The sequence below is a fragment of the Dasypus novemcinctus genome, chromosome 17, assembly GCF_030445035.2.
Source record: "Dasypus novemcinctus isolate mDasNov1 chromosome 17, mDasNov1.1.hap2, whole genome shotgun sequence".
In the NCBI taxonomy this organism is placed as follows: domain Eukaryota; kingdom Metazoa; phylum Chordata; class Mammalia; order Cingulata; family Dasypodidae; genus Dasypus; species Dasypus novemcinctus.
The window spans coordinates 93409577-93431705 of NC_080689.1; positions in this window are offsets into that span (position 1 = coordinate 93409577).

Below are 22129 nucleotides of genomic sequence, written 5' to 3' on the forward strand. Positions count from 1 at the left end.
CACAATTCTCACTTTGCATGGAACACTAAGAAATTCTGTCAAATTTAATACAATATTGTATTAACTCTCTTTGTGAGCATGTTTACTTTTTCCTTCTTTATGGCTTTAACTTCCTTAGTACTTTAGTTTCAAGACAATTTAACAATTATTTCTATAAATATGTATTTGTGTTCCTATACTAAAAAAACATTATGGAAAGATGGGATACAAACAGTCTGAATGCATATTCATTAATATTATTTTTATTGAAATCATGTGAACTCAAATGACTTTGACTACTTTACAATGTTTCTTCTGGGAAGATGGCAGACTAGCAAGACAGAGGACTTTCTTCTCTTCCAGAAAAATAGCTAGAAGACTGGCTGAAATGGCCTGGAAAGAAACTTCCAGGGGAAGGCTGGACACCACCTAGCAGAGAGAGGGGCAATGGAACAGAACCATGGTGGCAAAACAGTGAGTACATGCTGCAACTGCCAGTATCCACCCCCACCATATAGACACTTTGAATTCTCACGCCTCAGGGCCACTGGCTACAAAGGGGGACCCACCTCCCAGAAGTGAGGAGAGAGTACCACAGCCTAAGGCTGGCTGCTTCTGAACCACAACTTTGGTCTGCTGTGCCCTTGAGCTCCTGCAGGCTGGGTGGGGCCCTGCTATTGTTGGACAGGGAGCCTTGCAGGGGACTAAAGAGACCCAGGACTAAGGAGATCTGATCCTCTCAATTGCCCTCTCTATTGAACAGGACTGACTGTTTGAATTAGGAGGCTCTTTGCCTCCAGGCAGGATCCTCTATCACAGTGATCTGGTCTGGTGGATGCAAACACACTCTGACCAGGCTTTGAATTGAGAAGGCTGACATAGAGTGCCATCTGCTGGTGGTCCAAGGAAAAACATGTGGGGAACACAGACCTAAATAAGTAATAGAGGCACTTTCTTGTCTTTACAGTCTCCCTCCCCAAGGCTCTAGGGAAAAGGTCTGCAACACATTACTCTGCTCAGGGCCCAGACCTAAGCAACTAACAGGGACATTCCTAAAGACCCAGGACAAGTTGAACAAAGAATCAAGGACACCAGTAACACACAGCCTCCTGCATTAATCCCTATGAAAGGAAAGTGAGCATCTGAGTAAACTCACCATCTAAATCGGATGCCTAGACATCAGCAAAAAGTTACAAGTCATTCTAAGAAATTAGAAGAAATGACCCAAAAAAGGAATGTGTCAAAGTCCCCAGGAGAGACACAGGATTTCATACAACTAACCAAGGAGATGCACACAAATTCCCAAAATCAAATGAGTGACTTGAAAGACAATATGGATAAAAAGATAAAAGATATCAAAAAGACACCAAGTGAGCACAAAGAAGAATTTGAAAACCTGAATAGAAAAGTAACAGAATTCATGGGAATGAAAGACACAGTAGTGAGATAAAAAAAACTAATTAGAGGGGAGCAGTTGTAGCTCAAGTGGTTGAGAACCTACTTCACATGGACAAGGCCCCAGGTTCCATCCCTGGCACCTTCTAAAAACAAACATGAAAAAAATTGCACTCTCACTTGGAGCAGATATAGCTCAGTGGTTGAGCACCTGTTTACAATGCAAAAGGTCCTGCATTCAATTGCCAATACCTCCTAAAGTATGGATTAAAAAACATTAGCCATCTATGTGCTGCCTACAAGAAACTCACCTTAGATCCAGGGATAAAAACTAGCTAAAAGTGAAACCTTTGAAAAAGATACTCCATGCAAACAGTAACCAAAAAAGATCATGTCCTCTACACAAGTAAAAGAAAAAACTTGCAAACTTTGATGAATGATTCTGCAGTTCTTTGGAATTTGAGGGGTCTATGACAACAGAAAAGAGGCCACTGCCTCTTGTGGTTTAGAAAAGCCTGAGAGGAGAGAGAAAAGAGGCAGGAGGAGGAGAGGGAGGAGGAACTGGAGGGAGGAGGTGATAAATGGGACATAAAGAATGGCAGGGAGGGTTGGAGTCCTGCTGCACCCAGCTGTTTTGGGTGTTTGCAGGGCAGGAGGTGTCTGGATGTCGATTTAGTGGGATGGTGACAGAGGAGATTCTTGTAAGAGGTAAAATTTTGGGTCTCTTCAATGGAGATTAGGGCTGCACATGGGACCCTTTCCCCTGGGGCTGGCAGCTCGGTGGTGGTGATTCCTGGAGGCTTTGCTGTACTCAGGAGTTCCCAAGCCCAGAGCTGGCTGCTTTGGGGCTTGCAGGTCGGGAGGTGTCTGGAAGTCGATGTGGTGAGACAGTGATGGAGGAGGGGGAGTTTTGGGTTTCTGACATGGAGGTCTGAACTTCTGCCTAGAGGCCCTCCCCCTAGGGCTGGTGGCTCATCTGTGTGGTCCCTGAACTATTTTTAGAGCACAGGCGCCCCCTGCAGGCTGTTTTGGGGGCTTGCAGGGCGGGAGGTGTCTGGAAGTCGATTTGGTGAGACAGTGACAGAGGACATTCTTGTGAGAGGTGAAATTTTATGTTTCTCACACAGAGGTCAGAGATTGCATGTGTGACTCCTCCCTTAGGACTGGCGCCCAGCTGTGGTGATCCCTGAAGGCTGTGTTGTGCTGTGGTGCTCCCAGGCTCCCTGTTAAATGGACACAGGTCTGTGTCCCCTAAACCCTGGTGGCCCACATTCCAGAGACTCACACATCTTGAGTCTGCAATATGACAGACTTCCCACCCCTAAATCCACCATGCCCTGAGGTCCATCTGAGGTCCTGGATTATCCTAGCCCTTGGCATTCTTTTTTCCTCTCTCTTTTTTCTTTTTTTTTTTATTGTCTTGGGTGCTAATATTGCATTATCTCCTGGTCTTTTCTCCCATTTTCTCCCCCAAGGTCCTTTTTCATTTATTTAGGTTTTTGTTCTTCTTTTCTTTTTCTTGCTTGTTTCCCTCCCTTTTCTTTGCCCACACCCCTTTTTTTCCTCATCTTTTTTCTCTTTTCTCTTTTTCTTCTTATTTTATTTATATAATAGGTGCTGCAGGGAGTGCTCCACTTTTGCTGTGTTTCCTCATCCTCCATTTCCTCGTTTCTGTGTGAATTGATTTTGGCCATCTACACTATCCCCTTTTCCCCACATCTTGCTATCCCCCATCATCTGCTGTCTCTCTTACATCCCACCTCCCTTTCTTTCACCCCCAAATTGTCTAACTTTTAATTTCTAATACCTTTGTTCTATTTTCTTTTATCCACTCTTGATATTATTGCCTTTCCTTCCTCTTTCCCTCTCTCATGAAAACACTGGCTTTTTAATTCATGCTATATTCTTCCCCATATTCTGTTGACTCTCTCATTACAGGTATTCTACTTATTGCTATAACTACACAACTTGAATGAGTCTAATATCCATTCTCCCAGATCTCACATTGTTGCTCTGTTAACATTTATTACTAATACTACTTTACACATTTCCCTTTCCCGGGCCCTAATATTTTCCTTCAAAGTGAACTTAGCCAGCAAAAAGAAAACAGAGTAAGAAGAACAAAGTGACAAAGAGAAGACATAACACTTACACAAGAACAACAACTAATTAATTCCCAAGACTAGACAAAGAGGCTTAGGAACTAATTAAACCCGTCAAGATAAAATGATGACCAGACAGCAACAAGAAACTACAAACCAAACCAATAATCAGGAAAACATGGCTGAATCCAATGAACAAACTAAAAACCAGGAAGGGGAGCAGAACATCAGACAAGAAATTAAAGATCTCAAAACATATATTAGAGACAAACTTAATGAAGTAAAGGAAGAGGTTAACAATATGAAGGCAACACTTGGAGGGGAAATTGCAGACATATGCAAAAAGATAACAGATATGATGGGAATGAACACCACAGTTCAAGAAATAAAAAATATACTCGCAGCAAATAGCAGCAGATTAGAAGAGGCAGAGCAGATAATTAGTGACATGGAAGACAGTACATCTGAAATCAGATAGTAGAACTGATTGATAAAAAGTTAGAAAAAATTCATCTAGGACTTAGGGACCTGAATGACAATGCAAAATGCACAAACATACATATTATAGGGATCCCAGAAAGAGTAGAGCAGGGAACGTGGTAGGAAGGGGTGTTGCAGGAAATAATGGCTGAAAACTTCCCAAATCTACTGAGAGAGATGGATGTACATGTCCAGGAAGCACAACACACCTCAAACATCATACATCCCAACAGGCCCACCCCGAGACATATACTTGCCAAATTATCCAATGCTCAAGACAAAGAGAAAATTCTAAAAGCAGCAAGAGAAAAGAAAACCATCACATACGAGAGAGGCTCCATAAGATTAAGTGCTGATTTCTCATCTGAAACCATGGAGGTAAGAAGGCAGTGGTATCATATAGTCAAGGTACTAAAAGAAAAAAAATTTGAACCAAGAATACTCCACCCAGCTAAACTAGGATTCAAAAATGGTGGAGAGTTCAAAACATTCACAGATAAACAGAAGTTGAAACAGTATGCCAACAAGAACCCTCCCCTTCAAGAAATACTAAAAGGAGTTTTGCAGGAAGAAAGGAAAAAACAGGAGAGGCAGAGTTGGAGGACAGTGTAAGAGCAACAACAAAAAAAAAAGAGAGAAGGAAAAAACAAGCAAAATATGACAAACACAAGTCCAATTAAAATATGGCTAGCATAAATAATTCCTTAAAAGTAATAACAATGAATGTAAATGGATTAAACACACCTATCAAAAGATTCAAACTGGGACACTGGATAAGGAAATATGACCCATCTATATGCTGTCTACAAGAAACACATCTTAGACCCAGGGATTCATGGAGGTTGAAAGTGAATGGTTGGAAAACAATCTTACAAGCAAACAATAACCAAAAAAAGTCAGGAGTAGCTATATTAATATCAGGCAAAATAGATTTTAAATGCGAAACAATTGTGAGACAGAAAGAAGGATACTACATATTAGTGAAAGGGACAATTTCTCAAGAAAACAAACTATCATAAATATTTATACTCCTAACAAAGTCACCTCCAAATGTGTGAGGCAAACACTGGAAAAACTAAGTGAAAGAATACATGCCTTTACAATTATAATGGGAGAATTTAATACACCACTATCAACTTTGGACAGAACATCTCAAAAGAGAATCATTAAAGAAACAAAAACTTTGAACAGTATATTAAAGGAGCTGGATCTAATTGGCATTTACAGATCATTACACCCAAACACAGCAGGATATACATTTTTCTTAAGTGCACATGGATCATTCTTCAAGATAGACCATACGCTAGACACAAAGAAAGGCTTAATGAATTCAGAATGATCGAAATCATACAAAATAATATCTCTGACCACACTGGAGTGAAGCTGGAAATCTGCAAGGGCCAGAGGCCCAGATTTCACACCAAGATATGGAAATTAAACAGCACACTCTTAGAAAAATGGTGGGTCAAAGAGGAAATCTCAAAAGAAATCAATGACTACCTTGAAACAAATGATAATGATAACACAACATACCAAAATTTATGGGATGTAGCAAAAGCAGTACTGAGAGGGAAATTTGTAGCCATAAATTCATACATCAAAAAGGAAGAAAGAGCAAAAACTGAAGAACTAACTGCACATTTGGAGGAATTAGGAAAGAAACAACAAAGTAATTCCACAGGAAGAAGAAGGAAGGAAATAACAAAGATAAGAGCAGAACTAAATGAAATAGAAAATAAGAAAGCACTTGAAAAGATAAACAAGACCAAGAGCTGGTTTGTTGAGAAGATCAATAAAATTGACAAACCTTTAGTGAGAATAACAAAGGAAAAAAGAGAGAAGATTCAAATACACAAAATAAGAAATGAGAAAGGAGATATCACCACTGAATGCACAGAAATAAAGATTCTGCTAAGAGGATACATTGAAAAACTATATTCCAGTAAAAACGATGATTCAGAAGAAATGGACAAATTACTAGAAACAGATAAGCAGCCCATATTGACGAAAGAAGAAATTGATGATCTCAACAAACCAATCACAAGTAAAGAGATAGAATCAGTCATTAAAACCCTCCCAGCTGATTTGAATCTCTGGACTGACAATGTGATACCCAGGTCCTGAGCCTCAACAGACTCCAGCACCTACAATCTGATTTATTGGACTCACCACACTCAGCTAAGATGGAGTTGAAGAAGGACAACCACCACACCATGGAGCCTAGAGTGATTACAACTGAAAGTGGGAGGATTGCATCCAGCATCCATGTGGAATCTGAGCCTCCTCTTGACATAGAGGTGCAATGGACACAACCAATCCAATGTCCACATAGAAAAGGTGGCATTGGATTGGGAAAAGTGGACATGGTGGCTGATGGGTATGGGGAAAGGCAGGAAGAGATGAGAGGTGGAGGCGTCTTTGGGACATGGAGCTGCCCTGGATGGTGCTTCAGGGGCAATCACCAGACATTGTAAATCCTCACAGGGCCCACTGGATGGAATGGGTGAGAGTATGGGCCATAATGTAGACCATTGACCATGAGGTGCAGAGGTGCCCAAAGATGTACTTACCAAATGCAATGGATGTGTCATGATGATAGGAATGAGTGTTGCTGGGGGGGGAGAGGTGGGGTGGGGGTGCTGGGGTTGAATGGGACCTCATATATATATATATTTTTAATGTAATATTATTACAAAGTCAATAAAAAACAAAAACAAAAAAAACAAAAAAACCTCCCAACTAAGAAGAGCCCAGGGCCTGATGGCTTCACAGGTGAATTCTACAAAACATTCCGGAAAGAACTAACACCAATCCTGCTGAAACTATTCCAAAACATCAAAACAGAAGGAACATTGCCTAACTCCTTCCATGATGTCAACATTACCCTAGTACCAAAGCCAAAAGAAGACACCACAAGAAAGGAAAATTACAAACCAATTTCTCTAATGAACCTAGACGCAAAAATACTTAACAAAATACTTGCTAATCGTATTCAACAACACATTAAACGTATTACACACCACGACTAAGTGGGATTCATTCCAGGTATGCAAGGATGGTTCAACATAAGAAAATCAATCAATGTAATACACCTTACAAACAGATTGAAGGAAAAAAATCACATGATTATATTTATAGATGCAGAAAAAGCATTTGACAAAATACAGCACACTTTCTTGATAAAAACCCTTCAAAAGATCAGAATAAAAGGAAATTTTTTGAACACAATAAAAGGTATATATGAAAAACCCACAGCCAACATTGTTTATAATGGAGAAATCCTAAAATCCTTCCCTCTAAAGTCAGGAACAAGACAAGGATGCCCACTCTCTCCCCTTCTATTTAACATTTTCTTAGAAGTACTTGCTCCAGGACTGAGGCAAGAACCAGATAAAAAGGCATTCAAATTGGAAAGGAAGGCGTCAAAATCTCATTATTTGCAGATGACATGATCCTATACATAGAAAACCCTGAGAGGTCTACAACAAAGCTTCTAGAACTCATAAATGAGTTTAGTAAAGTCGCAGGTTATAAGATGAATGCGCAAAAATCAGTAGCATTTCTGTACACCAGTAATGAGCAAGATCAGGAGGAAATCAAGAAACACATACCATTCACAATAGTAAATTAAAAAATCAAATATTTAGGAATAAATTTAACTAAAGATGTAAAAAAATTATACACCTAGAACTATACAAGACTGTTCAAGGAAATCAAAGAAGACCTAAATAAATGGAAGAATATTCCCTGTTCATGGATAGGAAGACTAAATATTATTAAGATGTCTATCCTAGCAAAACTGATCTACACATTCAATGCAATCCCAATAATAATCAACACAGCATACTAGAAAAATTATCTATGAAATTTATTTGGAAAGGGAAGAGGCCCCAAATAGCCAAAGACATATTGAAAAAGAAAAATGAAAATGGAGGAATTACAGCACCTGACTTCAAAACATACTACAAATCTACAGTAGTGAAAACAGCATGGTATTGGCATAAGGAGAGACACACAGGCCAATGGAATTGAACTGAGAGTTCTGATATAGAACCTCATATATATATCCATATAATATTCAATAAAGCCACCAAACCCTCTCAACTGGGAGAGACTGGCCTATTCAACAAATGGTGCCTGGAGAACTGGATAGCCATATGTAGAAGAATGAAAGAGGATTACCATCTCACACCTTATATAAAAATCAACTCAAGATAGATCAAAGATCTAAATATAAGAGCCAAGACCATAAAGACTTTGGAAAGCAGTGTATGGAAGCATATACAAGACCTTGTAATAGGAAATGGCCTCATGAACTTTACACCAAAAGCATGAGCAGCAAAAGAACAAATAGATAAGTGGGACTTCCTCAAAATTAAAGCCTTCTGCACCTTAAAGGAGTTTGTCGAGAAAGTAAAAAGGGAGCCTACTCAATGGAAGAAAATATTTGGTAACCATATATCGGATAGGGGACTTATAACTTGCATATATAAAGAACTCCTATTTCTTGAAAATAATAAGATAAAAAACCCATTTAAAAAACGGGAAAAAGATTTAAACAGACACTTCTCCAAAGAAGAAATACAAATGGCTAAAAAGCACATGAAAAAATTCTCCAAATGTCTAGCTATCAGGGAAATGCAAATCAAAACTACAATGAGATACCACCTTACTCCCATAATATTGGCAGCTCTGAAAAAAAACAGAAGACTACAAATGCTGGAGAGGATGTGGAGGAATGGGAACACTCATCCATTGCTGGTGGGAATGCAGAAGGATCCAACCATTCTGGAGGACAGTTTGGCGGTTTCTCAAAAAACTAACCATAGATTTGTCATATGACCCAGCGATTTCACTGCTGGGTATATACCCAGCAGAACTGAAAACAAGGACACAAACCGATATATGTGCACCAATGTTCATAGCAACATTGTTCACTATTGCCAAAAGTTGGAATCAACACAAATGTCCAAAACAGATGAATGGATGAATAGAATGTGGTATATACATACAATGGAATAGTACTCGGCATTAAGAACAAGTACACTACAAACACATGTGATAACGTGGGTGAATCTTGAGAACATTATGTTGAGTGAAGCAACCCAGGCATTGGAGGACAAATACTACATGACGTCAATGATATGAACTAAGTAAATCAAGCTACCTCAGAGAGCTAGGGACTGGATGTTAGGCTTACAGGAAATCGGGGGGTAGAGGAAGTATGTAAGCTGACATCTACATGGGTGAAATCTATGATAAGCTGGAGGTAATTATGTGTATAAGGAAGGGATAAAATGGGGGCATAAGGTTACCTTTGGGTGGGGCTTTGTGGACTTGAGGGGGGCTAGGGATGGACGGATGGGTAATATAGCCCAAGAAATTGGGGGGAGGGTGGGGCAACATACAAACATAGGAGATTGGCAGGTGTTCATTGAGAGTATAATGCTGAGAAAACCTTTTCAAAAATATAATAAGGAAAGTTACCTGTTTAAGATACTTAGAGGGGATAATCTGATGCAGGACAGACTCCTAGGGAATCTGTGAATGCTCATTTTGCCAGAGTGGGTTATATCATTGGGTAGAGACCCATATAATGAGAGTGAAAGTATACCCACATCCTGGGGAGGACTGATGCCATCAAATAGAGGGAACTGTATCTCTCAGGAGAAATGGTGTTTCCCAGGGCATTAGGGCAGTTGAGTATGTCAAGCCCTCAACACTGTTGCAAGTATCTCTGAACATGGCTCTTCAAGAAAAGAAGATTGACTGTCACTGTGGGCCCTAAGGGGAGGGGGAAATAGGTATTGAATAGATAGAACCAACCTAACTGTGAGGGCAATAGAAGTGTTTCACAAGAGTACTCAAGGATGGATATAAAACATATAAAATTACACCAAAAATATATAGGGGCTGATAGGCTAAAATGTAAATCATAATGTAAAACATAGGATAACTAAAAATTTAGAAAATGGTACAGCCTAAAGTATAAACCACAATGTAAACAGAAATGTTACCTTGTTTGAATGCTGTTGTCTCAATATCTGTATATCAGTTTCAGTAAATATGGTATGAATATGTTATAAGTTTATTGCTGTGGAAGGGAAAAGATTTTATGTTGGATATGTGGGAGTACTGTATATTGTATATATGAATTACTGTGATCTAAAACTCTTGTGAATATAAGCTTAATAATTAGAGAAAAGAAAAGAAAAAGATAGGATGTAGAATTTTTCCAAATTAATATGTATTCTATATCTAACCTTTAAACTCATCGCTATATTCCATTTTACTATTAAGGGAACATGGCAATATATTGGACTTCACTTTTCAGGTAGTTTTGGATCACTTCCAAAATGTTCAACAATGGCAGCAGAGGAATACTGGTGTGGGATGTTATTGACAGGGGACACATGGTTGGCAGGGAGTTCTACAGGGTATATATCCAGGGTACATAAAAATGCTTGGATATTTTCATAGTGGAAACTATTAAAAATAACAAGTGAGGGAATGCTGATTTCCTAGCCAGGGGATCTCTATCACAGTCCCTAAAGGAATAGCAACAATCACCCAAGTGCAATGGCAAAGACCAAAAAGGAATGAAGATCCAACAATGAGCCACTGATACCAATGTCTATGCTTGTGAGCCTGTGCACCTGAAATAAGATCAAGGCCTAGAGCAGCAGTGTGCCTAAGAGTTACCTCCTGAGAGCCTCTGTGCTGCTCAAATGTGGCCAGTCTCAAAGCCAAACTCAGCATGTAAATGCACTGCCTTCCCCCCAGCATGGGACATGACTCCTGGAGATGAACCTCCCTGGTGCTGAGGGATCACTACCAATTACCTGCTGATGACATAACTAGAAAATGACCTTGAATAAAAGGTTCAACTCGAACCAGCAGAATATCCTTGTCTACATATAATAACAGGAGTTAAAAATGCTTTTTGACCTAAATCAAGGGGGAAATGGAAAGAACAAATGAGTGTATATGGCTATGAATCTCTAAAAAAGAGCCTGGAGGTTACAAAAGGGGTTTTATGCACACCTGAGAAGAGTCTCACAGACAGATAAAGTAGATACAACCCCAGGTATTGGTTCTTCTGAGGACTACAGAGACCCACAGGTCTTATGGTCATGGCAGATGGAGTTCACTGCCACGTCAGTTGGCCCTTCTTTGGAGTTGGTGTTTCTGTGTGATGGAGCTGGCCTCAGATGTGATCTCTTTTCACAGGGCTTTCCTGTTACTTTACCAGAATTGTAGGTGGGGCTGGGGTTTAAGATATATCTAGGGGATCTGAATCTCTGGACTGACCATATGATAGCCAGTCCCTGAACCTCAACAGACTTCAGCTCCTACACTCTGGTTTATTGGACTTACCCCACTCAGCTAACATGGAGTTGAAGAATGTCAACCAACACACCATGGAGCTAAGGGTGCCTACAACAGAAAGCAGGAGGATTGCATCCAGGATCCATGTGGAATCTAAGACCCCTCTTGACATAGATGTGGAATGGACACAACCAATCCAAGGTCCACAGGATGGAGGAATAGAGTAAAGATTAGAGTGAACTTACTGATATTCTGTTCATGAACTGTTGTGGTTAGTAATTGAAGAAAATGTGGCATTGGTGTGGAAAAATTGGCCATGGTGGCTGCTGAGTGTGGGGAATGGGAGGAAGAGATGAGATGTGGATGCATTTTTGGGACTTGGAGTTGTCCTGGGTGGTACTGCAAGGACAAGTACCAGACATTGTTGATCCTCACATGGCCCACTGGATGGAACGTGGGAGAGTGTGGGCTATGATTTGGACCATTGACCATGAGGTGCAGCAATGCTCAGAGATGTATTTACCAAATGCAGTGAATATGTTATGATGATGGAGGACAATTTTGCTATGGGGGGAGTAATGGGGTGAGGGGATGGGTGGTACATGGGAACCTCATATTTTTTGAATGTAATATTTTTAAAAATGAATTTAAAAATTAATTAATTAAAAAATAATTATTAACTGAGTTACCAATTTTTAAAGAGCAATTTTTAAAAAAGATTTTTTTGTTTAATTTCTCTCTCCTCCCCTCCCCAGTTGTCTGTTCTCTGTGTCCATTTGCTGTGTGTTCTTTTTGTCCACTTCTGTTGTTGTCAGTGGCACGGGAATCTGTTTCTTCTTGTTGTGTCATCTTGTTGTGTCAACTCACCATGTGTATGGCGGCATTTCTGGGCAGGCTGAACTTTCTTTCATGCTGGGCGGCTCTCCTTATGGGGCACACTCCTTGCGTGTGGGGCTCTCCTATGCGGGGAACACCCTTTTGTGGCTCGGCACTCCTTGCGCACATAAGCACTGTGTGTGGGCCAGCTGCACATGGGCCAAGGAGGCCGGGGTTTTGAACCACAGATCTCCCATGTGGTAGATGGGTGCCCTAACTGCTGGGTCAAGTCCACTTCCCTTAAAGAACAATTTTAAAGTACATGTGATAGAATAGGAAAGGAAATTTATCTTTGTCTTTATTCTGTTTAAAAACTGCCACATACTATATAATTAATTCTTCCCAGAGTAGGCATTTTATTTTCAGTCATTATAGAATAACAGATTAACAGGAAATATACAAATGACAATTGCACACACTTGCACAGACACACACATACAAACACAAACAATTTGAAATCAAGCATTGGACTCTTCAGCTACTTTGTTTGCTTGATTTCTTTGAATCTTCCTGTTTTTATGGCTAGACCCACAGTGGTTAAGTGATGTTACTCTTGTTATTATGAGCATTCCTCTTAAATACTGCTCCATCCCATGCATTATTTCCCATGGATGGAATTCACTATTAAAATGGAAATTCCAACTTACTGTAGTTCACATAGTCCTAAACTTCTTACAAATAGTCATATTTCAAAGAGAAAGGATTATATAATAGTGGGGGTTACTACAGGAAAACTGAAAGTGTAGTTCATAATCACAAATATAAGAAAGGTGCCACATCCATGATTTTAGTAAAGAATCTAGCATGTGCTTGATGGATTTATCTTGCCTTCTAGTAAAGTCCAAATTATGTTTAGCAGCTTAAACTAAGTAAAATGTTGTAAATTAGCCCAGTGAAGCTGTTTTCAGACTTTTTACCTCCAGAATTTTAAGACAATAATTTGTGTTTCCAAGCCACTAAATTTGTAGTTACTTGTTAATGTAGCATTAGCAAACTAATGTAATACTGTGAGAAAATAGTGTGAATGAATTGATTTTATATAAATAATAACACCATTTGCTAATTCTCACCCTAGACTCAGCCCCAACACCAATTCCTATAATGCAAAACTCACTCCACAGCTATACATCAGGTGTTCAAGTTTGCTCTTGTGATCTGATTGGGAATTTTAAAAATTAAAGTACCAGGAATGTGAAGATATGACTCAAAATAGATCAAAGATGCCTTTCCCTCACCTTACTGGTGAAATTAAAGTTCAAAAATATGTTGATGCCTTTATAGATGCAGACTAATTGTGTGTGAATTCTTATTTATTTATGATGTCTTTAATTTGCAGCAGAAACTTTTCAGTTATCACAACATATGCATTATCACATATGGAGGTATATGCAGTATGACATATGGAGGTATTGTATCCTGGTTCATAAGCAGAATGATTTTAATACCACAAGAAGAACTCACTGGTAATGTCATGTCATGTCATATAGTATAAACTAATGTAATGCTCTTAGCATTAAAATCTCTCTCTGGTTGCATCTAAAAAAATCATTTTATATTTTATGCTTTTCCCAGAGCATGCTCTACTTGGATTCAGAGGGGAGCCAGGGAGGCAGGCAATGCTAATTTCTGATCTTTCTGGTGCTGTGGTTGGGAACTTTGGCATGATCATAATTATCAGGACTAAAACCCACATCTGTGTTCCCATCTATGCTTTCCTCCAAGGCTGTTCCTTGTTAGACATCTGTTGTTCTTCCACAATTGTACCCACAGCTCTCATGACCTGCCTACATGGAGACTGCACCGTTTCCTTGGGTGCAGTGTTACTCAGTTGTCTTCATGTCTCTTTGTTGTACCACAGTTGTTTTCCTTTTGGGTGCTCTGGCCTATGACTGCTTCATTATCACATGTAAACCTCTTCCATACTGCTGGATCACGTCTCACAATGTGTATGCTCTTAGTGTTGGGGTCCTACTTGTGGGGTATTAGTGAATGCTGTCCTTTAAGTAACGATGATATTTAGGTTGTTCTTCTGTGTTTCAAATGAGATCAATGTTATTTTCTGTGATGTCCCCCCACTCTTGTCCCTGTCATGTTCAAATACCTTTATAAACCTTCTTGGTTTATGTGACTCCCTTGTCAGTATATTCTTTTTCTTTTTTTGTAGACTCTTTTTTTCCCTTTTATTATGAAATTTTTTCTTTACTTTTAAAGAAGCTTTATATTACATACACATTACCTCAAAAATATAAGGGATTCCCATATACCCCCCTCCCACAGTTTTCCCCATTAACGTCTTTCATTAGTGTGGTACCTTATTTACAATTGAAGAACACTCATTGAAGCACTGCTACTAACCAAGGTTTAGAGTTTATATTATGGCTTACATTTTGCACAGCACCAATTTATAGGTTTTTACAACTTGTATAATGGCTTGAATCCATCATTGCAATATCATGTAGAACAATTCCAATGTCCAAAAAGTCCCATGTTACACCTATTTTTCCTTCTCTCTCCCCTCATCTGTTGTTGAAACTGCAATGTTGGGAAAGTTCCTTTGGAGTAAATTCCAAATTTTCTTGGTCTCCTATATCTATATCATCTCAACAGCCTGAATATTCCTGTAGTGCAGGGATGAAGGGAAGTGTTCTCAACAGGCACCTCCCACCCGACTGGACTATACTTTTCCTTTAGTAGTGTTTTCTTCATATATACATTACCCAGTGCTCTCTCTTGCATGAAGCAAAGTAGTGTCTTTTCAACTGCTGTCATCACCATGTTGAAACCCCTGATATACACTCTAAGGAACAAAGATGCCAAAGAGGCTCTGAGGAGAAAGCAGATTTTCCCTTATTGATTTTTGTAGCAATGGATCACTTGTATCATCCTGGACTCCACTTAACTTTTACTTATTTGGAGTATTTTTTTTTTAACTTTCTGATGTCATATTAATTTGTTTCTGCTTGTATAGAGTGACTTTTTTCTTTATTAGAGAAATTGTGTCTTTACTGAACAATCATGCATAAAATGCAGGAGTCCCATATACCAACCCTGTTTTTGTCACCTTGCATTGGAGTTCAGCACTTGCCACAATTGATGAAGGCAGTTTTATAATTGTACTATAGACTATAATCCATGGTTTTACTTAGGGTTCACTGTTTGTGTAGCCTTGTTCCATGGATTTTAAAAATTATTCTGTTACCATATATACTACCTAACATTTCCCCTTTGAATCACATTCAGATACATATTGCAGTGCTGTTAATAACATTCACAATGTTATGCTACCATCACCATTACCAAAAATATTTCCATCATTCCAAATAAGAACCCTGTGCATTTTAAGCCTTAACTTCACTTCCCTATTCCTATACCATCCCCTTGTAGCCTATACTCTAGATTCTGACTCTGTGAGTTTGCTTATGTTAATTGGAGCACATTTTAAGAATACAGTACATCTGGACTTCTTAGTTTAATTGTTGAATTATGTGATCTAGAATATAGAGCCTATTTCAGATATCTGTACCTGTCCAACAGCAAACTCTATGATCTGTGCTAAATAAAATAAAAACTGGAAGAAGAGGTGACTGCAAGGATAAATAGTAATGGTTAAATTACTTCATATTATAGACTACCTTAAACTCTATCAGATAACAACTATGCTAAAATAATTCTTTACTTTTATATTGAAAAATTCAATAAAATTTGATACTACTCAACACAAATACAAGCCCTTCCCAAAGATAAAAAGTACCTTAGGGTGCTTCAATATTTTACCTAAAAACTGCTGGAAGTATTTAAATTAGTATTTTATATTATTCATAAGAAAGCAAAGAAATACTGAATTATAAAACTGTTATGCAGAAATTCTTTTGAAATAGCTACATTGATCTAATGTTTACCTAAAATAAATGCATGAATTTAAAAGATATAATTTGTTGTATTTTGACATTTATATACACTTGTGAAACCATCACCATAATCAAGATGCTAATTGTATTCATTGCACCAAAACATGCTTATGCCCTCTTACAATGCTTGACTTATGATCTGTGCCATCCCTTAATCCTCAGGCAACCATCGAATGACTTTTTAATATTATAAATTAGTTTTCATTTCATTGAGTCTAGCAAAAATTGAAATATTCAGCAAGTATATTTTATTTCTTAGTTTCTTTTACTCAGAATAATTTTGAGATTCTTCTAACTTGTAGAATATATCAATATTTGATTCTATTTTATTGCTGAATAATAACTCATTGTTTAGATGTACCACATTTTATCATTTTACCTCTTGGTAGACATTTGGGTTGTTTTAGTTCTGGGGTATTACAAATAAAGTTGCTATAAATGCTCGTGTACAAGCACTTAAATTAAACTTTCATTTATCTTAAATAAGTAGTTAAGTGTACAATGGTTGTAGATTATATAGTAAGTGTATAGGTAACATTTTAAGAAACTGCTACAGTGATTTCCAAAGTATTTGTTATATATTACATTCCTATCATTAGCATGAAAAAGTTTTGGATCTTCCTTGTCTTTCCTAACATTTGGTATACTTGGTCATTTTTTAATTTTAGTCTTTCTAACAAGGGATAGAATTACCTCATTGGGGTTTTCATTTGAATTTCCTACATGATAAATGTGGAAAATATCTTATGTTTATTTGCCTTCTACATATCTTTGGTGATGTGCTTGATTAAATGATAATCTGAATTGAAAAAGGGGTCATAGCTGATTAAATAAAAAGGGACTATAAAAGAAATCTGTGGAGAAGCAGACTTGACCCAATGGATAGAGCATCTGCCTACCACATGGGAGGTCCGTGGTTCAAACCCGGACCTCCTTGACCCATGTGGAGCTGGCCCATGTGCAGTGCTGATGTGCACAAGGAGTGCCATGGCACACAGTGGTGTCCCCCACATAGGAGAGACCCACATGCAAGGAGTGCACCCCATAAGGAGAGCCACCCAGTGTGAAAGAACGTGCAGCATGCCCAAGAATGGCACCATGCACACAGAGAGCTGACACAAGATGATGCAACAGAAAGAAACACAGATTCCCAGTGCTGCTGATAAGGATAGAAGTGGTCACAGAAGAACACACAGTGAATGAACACAGAGAGCAGACAACTGGGGGGAAGGGGAGAGAAATAAAAATAAATCTTTAAAAAAAGAGAAATCTGTGAGCAACTGTATGCCAATAAGATAGATAACCTACATGACTTGGGGACATTCTTAGAAACACACCAACTACCTACACTAATGCAAGAAGTAGATCTCAGCAAACCAAATAGTGGTAAAAAGATTGAATCAATAATCAAAAACTTCCAAACAAAGAAATCTCAGTACCATGTGATGTGACATAAGATTACTACCAAATATTCAAGAAAACTCACCTCCAGTTCTGCTCAAACTCTTGTGAAAAATTGAAGAGGAAGAAAAACTGCATAATTCACCTTAAGAGGCCATCACCACACTCATATCAAAATCAGATAAAGATACTACAATAAAAGAAAACTAGATTAATGTCTCCTCAACAGAATATTAGAAAACTGAATCCTACAGCATATTAAAGAATTACACACCATGAGCAAGTGTGATTTATCTCTGGTATGCAAGTTTGGTACAATATAAGAAAATCATTTAGGTATTGGTTTGTAGAAGGAGATGGCAGTCCTCATGGGAGTAAAAGTTCCTAATAAAAATTCACAAGGAACTTAAGGAAAAACTTAAGGAAAAAATGGAGTATAAGATTGTGTTCTTAGTGGAGCATTGAAGATGACACTGACAAGGTGAATAAGCACATTGGGCCACCAAGTGTAAATGCATAGAGCATATCAGTGCTGGCAAAGTGTCAAAATATAGCATTAAAGTTGTTTTCCAGGAGCTAAGATGTCTAATGTCCATACAATGTATGAATCTGCCACAGCCACCAGAGAGGCACATACTCAACAATTAATTTTATTGGATCTCAAATTTGTCATAAATTAACAACCATCTTCTCATGTTAATGTATTCAGTATCACAATGCAAAATACATTATGTAAAAGAATTCCAGCTGGTGAACATGACTGAGACTTTTGAGAAAATATATTTAATCTTTGTACACCTATTATGTCTTTAGGTAGCAAAAAGAAAAATGCAGCACAATTTTTTTTCTTGTATCAAGGAACTTTCATTTAAGCATAAACCTGGAGTACTCAAACTAGAACTAAGGTTTAAAATATGAAAGAGTGGCAAGTAGTGCCACATTGCTGTGGAAGAAGATGTGTTTCTGAAAAGTAATTTAAAGATGGAAAATCATAAATGGCAGGTTTTGTCCACTTGCTTAGTGGGAGAGCTGCAGTTTAAATTGTTTAAAGTAGAAGGTTAATGGATATTTTTGAAAATTGCATTAATTTTTGAAGCAGTGTAGGTGCTGAATACTAATAGTGGCAAAATATATTCAGGATTGTTTTGACACCTATATTTATTTTAAAATGTCAAGGGGATGCCAATGAAATTATGTTAAAAGCCCTTGCTATATGTTATATATAAATACTTGTCTATAGTCTATTTTAAAAACCATGAATTTAAGTTTAAAGGAAAAAGATATAAGCAATTTTGATTTTTACATTAAAATTACTCTTAAAATGTAAATAAAATGTGGGTAGTGTAATCAGGGAAAAAATAAATGAAAAAAAATCCTTTCATGTAATATACTAAAAAAAAACACATGATGCTGAGTTCCATTCATTTCTGACTTCTGGCTGCTCCCTCTGGCTTTCTCCTTATGGCTTTGAATTTTATTCTGCTTATAAAGGATTCCAGTAAAAGGATTAAGACCCATCTTCATTCCATTGGGCAACAATTTAACAAGTAGTCTCACCAAAATGTCTTCTTTACAATGGGTTCACACCTACAGAAATAACATATGCTCAAGCTATGGGGAACATAGCTTCAATATCCTACAATGCCCAGAACTGGCCCCCACCACAAAAAATGATCTGTTCTCAAATGGAATAGTGCCTTGGTTGAGAAGACTTGTTCTCGATTGTTACCAAGTAATTGCCCTATAAACTATCTTAGTATTTAGAACTATATAGCTATAGTTTTTAGAATACACATTACATATTCTATTGTCACAATAGAGTCAAGTTTTTTAAAAAGGATAACTATAAAATCCTTAAATCCTTGTACAGTTAGTTATACATATTGTAATAACCAATATGTGCAAAAGGAAACTAAAATCAAATTAAAATTTTTGAAAAAATAACAAGTAATACATAGCATATCAAAACTGGCAGGGTTTAGCAAATCCTTGGTTAAAGAAAAAATTTTAGACCCAGATATTACATAATACAAAAGAAGAAAATTTGTAAAACAAGGTAAGAATTTTTACCTCAAACATTAGGAAATAAAACAAAATACAAAAAAAAGAACAAAATACAAATAAACAAATAATGAAGACAAATAAATTTTCTAAAAATAGAAAATAAATCTCTAGTGGAATTTAAAAATGGGCTGTAGTTATTATCTAACAAGGTGTAAAATTTTATCTTAACTGGAGGAAGATGGATCTGGCATTCTGTAGGAAGCTGAATGAAGTTTTCATATGGTTAATGAGATGCTCATTCTGAAAGAAGCAAACTTAATGAAAATTTTGGACCACTTTTGTAGAATTTGAGAGATGTTCAATTATTTGCATATTAGAAAGGCCAGGACTCAGGAATGATTTTGAGAAGGAAAAATGCTTTACTGATGGCTGGCCGGACTCAGGAGCTTTCTGTTTCAAACCCAAGCCCTGAACAAGAATTTTGAGTTCCTTTTATACAGAGGAAGGGTTAAATCATTCTTTGTTTCAGTGCTCAATAGGTTTGATTTAGCATATATCTTCTACCTCCTAGGTAAGCTTTTAGCTTGGACTTCATACATTCTAGATAAGCTTTTCACACATTTGGTTTGCCTTTTCCCTGAATATTTAAAGTTTATAGAGTTTGCATTGATAAACTGTTTCCTGGGACAGGAGTTGTTGCCATGGTTACCAAGGGCAGGGCTGCAGCCTCTCACCATCCCACACCCACAAGTCAGGACAGACAGCTTAGGTTAAGGTTATCTCTGAAGAGACAAAGAGCCTCCCACCCATAGCCCATAACAAAACCTGTTTTAAAAGAGGACATTGGATTACAGAGGCAGACAAGATTAGGTGCCTATAAAGATCACACCTCCTTTTAAAAGCTCATGGGAGAGGAAGAAGCAAGATGGTGGCTGAGTGAACTTGCCTTGTGGTCTCTCCTGGGAAGAGATGGCTGGGCGCAGCTGGAGGTTCTCCAAGGTGGGGCTTTTTCAGGATTTTTGCAGGGCAGGAAGTATCTGGACATCGATTTGGTGGAAAGGTAACGGAGAGGATTGGTCTATAAGATATAATTTGGGTTCTATTGCCCGGAGGTGAGACCCACACACCGGTTCCTCCCTCTTGGGGGTGGGTGGAGCCGTGGTGCCACACAGTGGCTCAGCTTTTTGGTGGCTCTGCGGTGCTGGGGAGTTCACGAGTCCTGGGTGGGCTGTTGCCTGGTTGATGCAACTGGTCGCCTTTGCGGATCGATTTGGGGAGATAGATGGTGTTTTGCTGTGAAGCGGGGGAAAATTTTTTATTGCAGACACAAATAATAGCGCTTCTGCCTGAAGCCACGCCCCCACAAGCCTGGCTGCCAATCTGCAACCGAATTAGGCTGTAGGCAATAAAGGGAGGTAATTGGGAAGTTGTTTCAGGGTGCAGCGAGGAGGGGGACACGTCTGGAAGCCGATTAGGGAATATTTTGCGAAGCTTGGGAATTCTGGTTTTGGAATCTGTTTTCGGAGTCACGGGCCGGGCTTCGGACCTGTGCCAGTAAAGTGGCTGTGGTGTGAAGGCACCCTCAAGTGGCAATGTTGTGGAAGCACAGGTTGGGAGCTGTCCAAAAGCTGAAGTGATGATATACCCACATTAATGAGCCCTACTAAGAAAGTGAATTGCAGGGTTCAGACATAATATAGAGTTTGCGGATCTGAATTCCCCCATAGGGCTGGCACCCAGCTATGGGGATCCCTGAGGGCTGTGTTACACTGAGGGGCTCCTAGGCTTCCTGTTGACCAGATTGGAGGTTGCCAGGTCTGAATCCCTTAAACTCTGGTGGCCCACACCCCAGAGACTCACACCTCTTGAGTCTTTAATATCTCAGACTTTCCACCCCTGAATCCATCACACCCTGAGGTCCATCTGAGGTCCTTGAATGCCCTAGCCTTAAACGTTTGCGTTTTTTCTTTATCATTTCATTTTGTTTTGCTTTTATTTTCATTTTGTCTTATTTTTTACTTTTTTTAATGTCCTGATTGCTAACATCGCATTATCCCCTAGTCTTTTCTCACAGCATATCCCCCAAAGTCTTTTTTTTATTCAGTTCTTTAGGGTTTTTTTTTTTTTGTGGTTGTTGTTGTGTAGTTGGTGTTTTAATTGTGGTTCGTGTATATCTGTTTTTTTTTCTTTCCCCTACCTGTTCCCCCCCTTTGCCCACCCCCTTTTCCTTTCTTCCTTTCTTCTCTTCCCCCCTTTTTAAATTTTTTTCTTTTTTTTCTTTTTTTTCTGTTTTCTCTCTCCCTCGTGTCCCTCATCTTCTACTTATTTTATTTTAACTCAATTATACAATAGGTGCAGCAGGAAACACCTCACATTTGCTGGGGTTTTCTCATCCTCCACTGCCTCATTTCTGTGTGAACTGATTTAGGCTACCTACACTATCCTCTTTCCACTACATCTTGATATCCGCCATCATCTACTGTCTCTCCTATATTCCACCTCCCACCTCCCTTTCTTTGATCCACAAAGTGTCTAAGTCTTAATTTCTAATACCTTTGTTTTGTTTTCTGTCTGTTATCCACTCTTGAAATTATTACCTTTCTTTTCTTTTTCCCTCTCTCACGAAACCAATAGCTTTTTAGGTCATACCATATT